Consider the following 7,593-nt stretch of genomic DNA (forward strand, 5'->3'; position numbering starts at 1 on the left):
GTATCTAAGATGGAACCCGTGGGTACAGGTAGAAATACCCACGTAACAGACGAACGATTTAGGTTAGCACAACGAAACTGCGTACACCCACTAAACTCGTCATTTGCGGTTCGTAGATACCAGACTCGACCATATTCGTGCGAGTCGAAAACACCACTTACAATTGTCACGGAACCTCAAGAGAGGCCTCTGCCTAGTAAGTGTGGGCCGAAAAGCCGTTACGCTCTCGAAATTTGCGGATTTTTGGCAATTTCGCGATCCGCGAATCTCGCGAGATTGTCAAAAATTCACAAATTCACGAGCGGGCGGATTTTTACATTTTTTTTTATGGCCAGCTCACTCAAGGGACACCTGCACCCTTCGGCACGATGGCATATTAGTAACACACATGGTCAGTTTTAAAACTACTTTTTGTTTACCCCACCCCCTTTTTGCTTCGAGAAGCTGCTTCCGTATTTTATGTCCGTTCACGGAAGACAGAACTGACAGGTGTACCAATGAAGGTGAAGATTAAGATGTGGCATATAGTGGCATCCTGGCTGTGGGTGGCCAATGACGAGAACTGCGGCATCTGTAGGATGGCTTTCAATGGCTGCTGCCCTGACTGTAAGGTGTCAGGGGACGACTGCCCACTGGTCTGGGGCCAGTGCTCACATTGCTTCCACATGCACTGCATCCTGAAGTGGCTGAACTCGCAGCAGGTACACAGCACTGCCCCATGTGCCGACAGGAGTGAAAGTTTAAGGAATGACCTCTTCTCCAATTCTATCCAATTCCTTTTCCAGAACTTTCTTTTCTTCATTTGCCGTCGGTCATAGGTGTATTTTCCAGGAACTGCGGATTCAGTCCGGTGGGCGTGACATTAACTGCTAAACAAGCTGATGCCATCTGTGTTGAGTAAATTACTTGTGTCGTACAAGGCTGAACCTTTTCTGATATTCCCAATATCCAGTGCAGGCACCCTTGTCTAAATGCCCTTACCTAAAACCTTTCTCCAAATCTCCAGGCACCTCCTTCATGTGGTGCCTTTTATCAAGTGTCTACGGGGCAATTACGATTTTTCACTGATATTTTTTTACCCATTTAAAGGAAACAGACAACTCTGTGTTAAGAGTAAAATAGAAAAAATAAAAAACTGACAAGGTATGCGAATAATTCCTCATGTCAAATATGATTACCATCCGAGTACAACTGCATCTTTCAGTGCATTTGCGTTTTCAGAGTGAAAAGAAGAGAAGTTTTCTTTAAAGTTATTAAGGAAGCCTGTAACATTTCTCCCTCTGGCAATCATGAATACATTACCTGCTGTGTATTGCATTTGTATTTATTTATGTGTTTTTATAAAGGTCCACATGGTCACTGTAGACAACTCTTCTGGCACTGTACGTAGCTGTAGTGTAGGAAAAACACTATACATTTAAAAATCGGCGAGTACGCGGATTTTTCCAAGAACTCGATGATTTTTTTTGCCAATTTCATGACCGCAGATCCGCAAAATTTGCCCATACTTACTGCCTAGTCCAAACTAGTTCCTGAGCACTTTGTTTACATGACTCCTTCCTTCCTTTCGCAGTGCAGGGCAGAGACATCAGCCGCCCCACAGGAGGTGGAACCAGCACAGGGAAGGGAAGGCACAGCTCTGGAGCACTTTGTTGACAAGATCCCTTCTCTCCTTTCACAGTGCAGGGCAGAGACATCAGACAAGCCACAGGAGGTGGAGCCAGCATTGTAAAGGGAAGGCCCAGCCCTATTCAGGTTCCAGGTGCAACTCTTCCCTCCCATCTAGATGCAGATATCTCTATTCACCACTGGGCTGCCCCAGCCTGTCTCCTGGAATCCCCCAGCCCTGCCACTCAAAACTCCAGACAAGAGATACAAAACCTAGCAGAGCCAGGCCTGGACAGTTAGGCAAGAAAATACCTAATTTCTAAAAGCGGAATTTTCAAACACAGAATATTAAAACCAACTTCACTAAAAGATGTATGTTATCAATCTGAGTTCAGGCATATTAAATTCGAATTTCTACCATCTTCCCTGAGTCAGTTAGGATGATAATAATGTAATAATCTAACTGCCCAATCTAGCCTATGGAGAATAGGTAGCCTTGCAATAGTGAAAAACAAAAATGGCTGTTGTTTACTATTAGGACATGCTACACACACCAGAGCATGTCCTACCTTATACTTACAATGCACTCTGCCCTTGGGCCTACCATAGGGGTGTCTAATATGAAGCAAAGGGAAGGTTTAGGGACTGGCAAGTGGGTGCACATGCCAAGTCGACATGGCAGTACTAGACTGCACACAGGCCTTGCAATGGCAGACCTCAGACACACTTTACAAGCTGCTTCTGTGGGTGGCACAACCAGTGCTGCAAGCCCACCAGCAGCATTTGATTTACAAGCCCTGGGCACACATGGTGCACTGTACTACGGGCTGACAGGTAAATCAAATAACCCAATTGTGGAATCACCAATTAGTTCATCAATTTAACATAGGGAGCAGTGGCACAATGCCTAAAGCATATAACCAGCAAAAACATATCAAAACAGAGGAGGTAATCCATCAAAATGGAAGGGAGATACATGTCAATGATGCCAGGTCTAAAAACTATTTGTCCAAAATTCAATATAACTGAAGTCTCAGCACAGAGGTAAGAGCTGGCTAAACTAGCCTTGAAGTACCGGGTTTTTAAGAACCCAGCGGTGCCAGGGAACACACTCAAAGACTTCGAGTTCTTCCTTTTTCAGACTACAGAAACACAGAGTCTTCTTGGTGAAGTCAAAGATCGTATTTATTAGCTGCAGCTAGTAACAGGTATCCTAGAAGTACAACACGGTGTATGTTCTCAGGAGACTGGTCAATCTTACAAAGCCAACCTTCTCTTTTTATACAAAATATTATGCTTTAGGCAAACATTCCTTATTTTACAGTTGACCATTCACATATTTTCACTACAAAGAAAAAGCAGAGTCATGATGACAAGCCCATGTTTTAGTTTGTCCAGCCCACAATCAATTACTTGACAAGGCCTAGTTTTCTCATCAGATATCGACGGACCCCCAATAAAAACGGGCACCTCCTCCTCATAAAGCAATTCATAAAGAAAGAAACAGGGACAGGTGTGTGTGAGATTAGGCATGGTTTGTGTGCGATGAAGGGTTTATGACATGTTGCGTCTTGATACTAATCTCATTCGGCCACTGGGAAAGGAACTGGCCGAACAGGTTTGGCTTCAGGCAGTGGAGGCAACTTGCCCAGGTCACAAAGGAGTCAGCAAAGGTGTACGTGTCCTTTGGACTCGTTTCGGCCTTAGTCATTTGGCCTGTGTGAGGGCAATCACAAAATGGCTGCCGTTCACAAAATGGAACCCGAGGGTTCAGGATGGAAACTCCGATTTCAGGGTGATCTCGTCACCCGAATATGACGGAAATGCTTGTGCATCGTATTCTAACCATTCTTGGTCTGCTAATACCAAAATCGTCATGATACGACGATGTTTATAACGCGGGTCCAGAATTTTCAGTACCACAACCTCCAGGATGGCTCATCTCCATAGACTCCTTCTTCCTCACATCTGCAGATTCCTTCCCTAAGTCTGCCATCTGACTGGATTCAGAGGGTAGGGTCATAAATGAAACTGGTCTCTTCTGCCTGCCCCATCCTTCTTTTGAAGGTCATGGTCTACAAACCCTTCCCCTTGATCTGGCATTACTAAGCCGGAGACCCTCTCCTCCCAGAATGGCTCTTTTGCCCCAGAGGCTACTTATCTCTTCATCAAAGGAGATTGGCTAATCTATTTAACTTTGATCAATCAGGGTAGATCACTGGAAGGCTGAATTTTGGCTTACAGACAAGAAATTCTCATAACTTCTTGTCTGTACATTTTAGGATAAATTCAACAGTGACATATTGTTATCCATACCATTCTAGTAAGTCCATGAATTATATTTTCAGGGTTTTCTGGCACGAATTATTAATTAATGACTTCTTTAACATATGTGGCTGGGGATCTGTATTGGGGAAAATAAACTGGCCAATTTTCTCCAACACAGGGCTGCTTTTAAAGTTAAACAGGGTCTCAGCAGTGCAACAAGCATTTGCAATGCAATAGGTCTCGCATTAGGAACGTTTGAGCTATTGGTATTGTAAATGACAACATTTGTATTTAAGAGTTGGTTTTGAAAATAGCTAAATTAATAGCTTTGTCATTTACAATGCCAATAGTTTTAACTTTCACAAATGTGACACCTATAGTATTTGTAATGCAATATATGTTGCATTTACGTGACTTAGATGTATTCATACTACAAATAGCAATGGCTTTTATTTTTTGTTAATAATTAATACTTAAATAAAAGTTATTGTTATTTATAACGGCAATAGCTTAAACTTTTGTGAATAACTTTTGTGAAGATTATGTTCAGTGTATTTTATTGTGACGAAAATCCAAGAACAGAAGGGAAATATTAACATCTTGTTGTGACATATGTCATAAAGCTTGAAACATTGAGAGAACATATTTGAACCAGTTGCTGTTAAATGGCTGCACAGATTGATGCGGTGGTGGCGCTGAAAGATGTGGTGGCGAACGAGTGATGCTGTGGCGTTCAGTGATGATGTGGTAGCGCATACTGATGTTGTGGTGCCCCTGAGTGATGCTGTGGTGGTGCTGAGTGATGCTGTATGGTATGCTATGTTTTGTTTTGCTATCCTATGTTTTGTTTTGTTACGCTATACTATGTTTTGCTATCCAATGCTTTGATTTGATTTGTTATGCTATGCTATGCTACGCTATGCTGTGTTTTGTTATGCTATGCTTTGTTTTGTTATGCTATGCTTTGTTTTGCTAATCTATGTTTTGTTATGCTATGCTATGTTTTGTTGTGTTTGGTATGCTATGCTTTGTTTTGCTATGCTATGTTTTGTTATGCTATGTTTTGTTATGCTATGCTATGCTTTGTTATGCTATGCTATGTTTTGTTATGCTATGCTATGTTTTGTTGTGTTTTATTATGCTATGGTTTGTTTCGCTATGCTATGTTTTGTTATGCTAAGCTAAGCTTTCTTATGCTATATGTTGTTATGCTTTTCTTTGTTTTGTTATGCTATGCTATGCTTTGTGACGCTATTCTATGTTTTGTTGTGTTTTGTTATGCTATGCTATGTTTTGTTATGCTATGCTATGTTTTGTTATGCTATGCTATGTTATGTTTTGTTATGCTATGCTATGTTTTGTTGTGCTTTGTTATGCTATGTTTTTTGTGTTTTGTTATGCTATACTATGTTTTGTTATGCTATGCTATGTTTTGTTATGCTATGCTATGTTTTGTTATGCTATGCTATGTTTTGTTTTGCTATGCTATGTTTTGCTATCCTGGCGTGTGTGGTTGTTTGTGTGTGTGGTTGTGTGTGTGGGGAGTGTGTGTGGTTGTGTGTTTGTGGGTATGTGTGTGTGTGGGGTTCTGTGTGTGTGTGTGTGTGTGTGGGGTGTGTGTGTGTTGCTGCAGACTGAAAGTGCTTCCCCCATAGAGGTGCCCCCCGGAACAGGAGACTGTGCTCCAAATAAGGACCTCGAGAAGTGATGCAAAGCTCCAGGCTGGGTTTCCAGCCCTCAAGCAATGCTGGCGCGAAGCCATTATTAACGGACACAAGGCGTGTGATGAGGATGCCGCTCGCGCGCACATGTACCACCCGGCTAGGTCAGTTTTCTAATTTATAGCTTTGGCAATCCTTAGACCTTCGGTAATGCCAATAAAGCATTATTGCATAGCATTGCATTGTATCGTTGACTGTTTACATTCCTGGCAATATTTCTTTGAAGTTACCAGTCTGGACAGTTGTTGTTGTTTGTAATGGCTGCTTATCACCTTAATAACTCTCCCTGTCTCCCCCAGCCCCCTCCCGCCAGGCCCCCGCAGGTCCCACTCCCCTTGGTGTCAGGGCTCACCGAACTTCCACATGGCCACTGATAAGAGTGATGGATGGGCTGTGGCTGGCTCCACTGGGTCCAGTGCTCGGCTGGTATCATCTTAGTGCACCGGTGGCCAGGAGTCTGGCAGTGTGAGAGGAGGAGAGAGAGGGAGGGCAGGGGGGGGATGGAGGGATGCGATGGAGTGAAGCAGGGCAGGGAGGGTGGTGTAGATCAGGGCAGTCTTAGAGGGAGATGAGATGAGAAGTGTGAGGGAGGGAGTGAGGAATCTGGAATAGAAAGGATTTAAAGCAAGAATAACGGGTGGAAAAGAGGAGAGACCAGTGGAGGGAATGAAGAGGGGGAGGGGAAAAGAGAACACAGCTACGGATGAAATAAATTGGTATATAGAGGAAAGATTTGTTGGAAGGAAGAGTAGAATGGAAGAGAGAATGGAGGGAAGGAAAATAGAGGGTTTAGATTAGGGAGGGAGGGAAAGAAGGTGAAGGGAGCACGACAGAGGGTGGACACAGGGAAAGAAACAGGGAGGACAGGAAAGGAAGGGACTTTGTCTCACTGAAGAAGTAACAGCTGCAGGAATGTCTCAGAGGACAAACAGAAGAGCTGGGAGAAGCCCCTGGGAGAAGCCCCTGGGAGACCAGAGGGTTTAAACAGAAAGGGCAGGTTTAGCCGAGGGTCACAAGGGCATGTGGCTAGTGCCAAGAATTGTTGAGCTGGGGAGGAATTATGGCAAACCTGGTGTTTGTGAGCCTGTGCAAGAATAGAGAACAGTGACCTTTCAAGTGGGAAACTGGTGGAGTACAGAAGGGTAAGAAGAGTGTGATATTAACCATCCAGGAAGGCATGAAGGGGAGCCATAGCGCCCCAACTGATTTGGCTGATAGGGAGTTTAAAGAGATATTGTTGAGGTGTAAGTTGAATCAGGGTTCACCGTGGAAAAGGAGTTTACCAGTCGAGTGCTGTGCTCCTGTGAGGGTCTAGTCAAAAGATGCATGGGTCCTGGTTTAATTGGAATTTGCGGCCCTCGTCTGAGTAACCGTTCTCAGAATATCCGCAAAATAGACAGTTTTTTAGGAAAAAATAATTGGGTAAATAAACCTTACAACAGTGGTTCCATTAGAAGTGGGATAATCTTTCCTTTGAAATACTTACCCTGTACTTGCTTTTATTTTTGGTATTCCTTTCTGCCTGGCTTCCATAGTTTTTAATGTCATATTGTACCTTTTTCCATTCTTCGGATATCACTTCATTAAGATGGGTTGGATTCCCTCAGACAATATGCAGAATTGGATGCATTCTAGGGACTTACTGTACGTTTAACTTTGAATTGCACAATTGCCCTTCAGTTAATCACTTGAAATATATCTTTTAGTTTGCTAATGCAACTACATGTGCATGACAATTGTAAGAACAGGATGTGATGCGAGCAATTAAGATACCAAATGTAAATATATCGGGGGAGAGGGAGTTGGGAAGCAGGAGGGGGCTTATTCAACTAAATTTGGGGTATTTTCTACTGGCAGATTACTTGTTGCCATGTTCATCTAAGCTGTCCTACTTCCTCGACTAGCTCATGTGACTGACCAATGTAGGGGGCCGGGTTTCTGGTCGCTTGTGGCAATCCCCAGTTACCCATTATCAGAGTAAATCTTAGCTGCAGGT

At 43.3% G+C, this 7,593-nt stretch overlaps 1 pseudogene; it reads left to right on the forward strand.

The window, feature by feature from the left end:
- The first annotated feature begins 497 nt into the window (after window positions 1–497).
- On the forward strand, window positions 498–751 carry LOC147728573 (anaphase-promoting complex subunit 11 pseudogene; annotated as a pseudogene).
- Window positions 752–7,593: the final 6,842 nt, after the last annotated feature.

Source organism: Lissotriton vulgaris, chromosome 3_1 (genome assembly GCF_964263255.1).
Source record: "Lissotriton vulgaris chromosome 3_1, aLisVul1.2, whole genome shotgun sequence".
NCBI classification, from domain to species: domain Eukaryota; kingdom Metazoa; phylum Chordata; class Amphibia; order Caudata; family Salamandridae; genus Lissotriton; species Lissotriton vulgaris.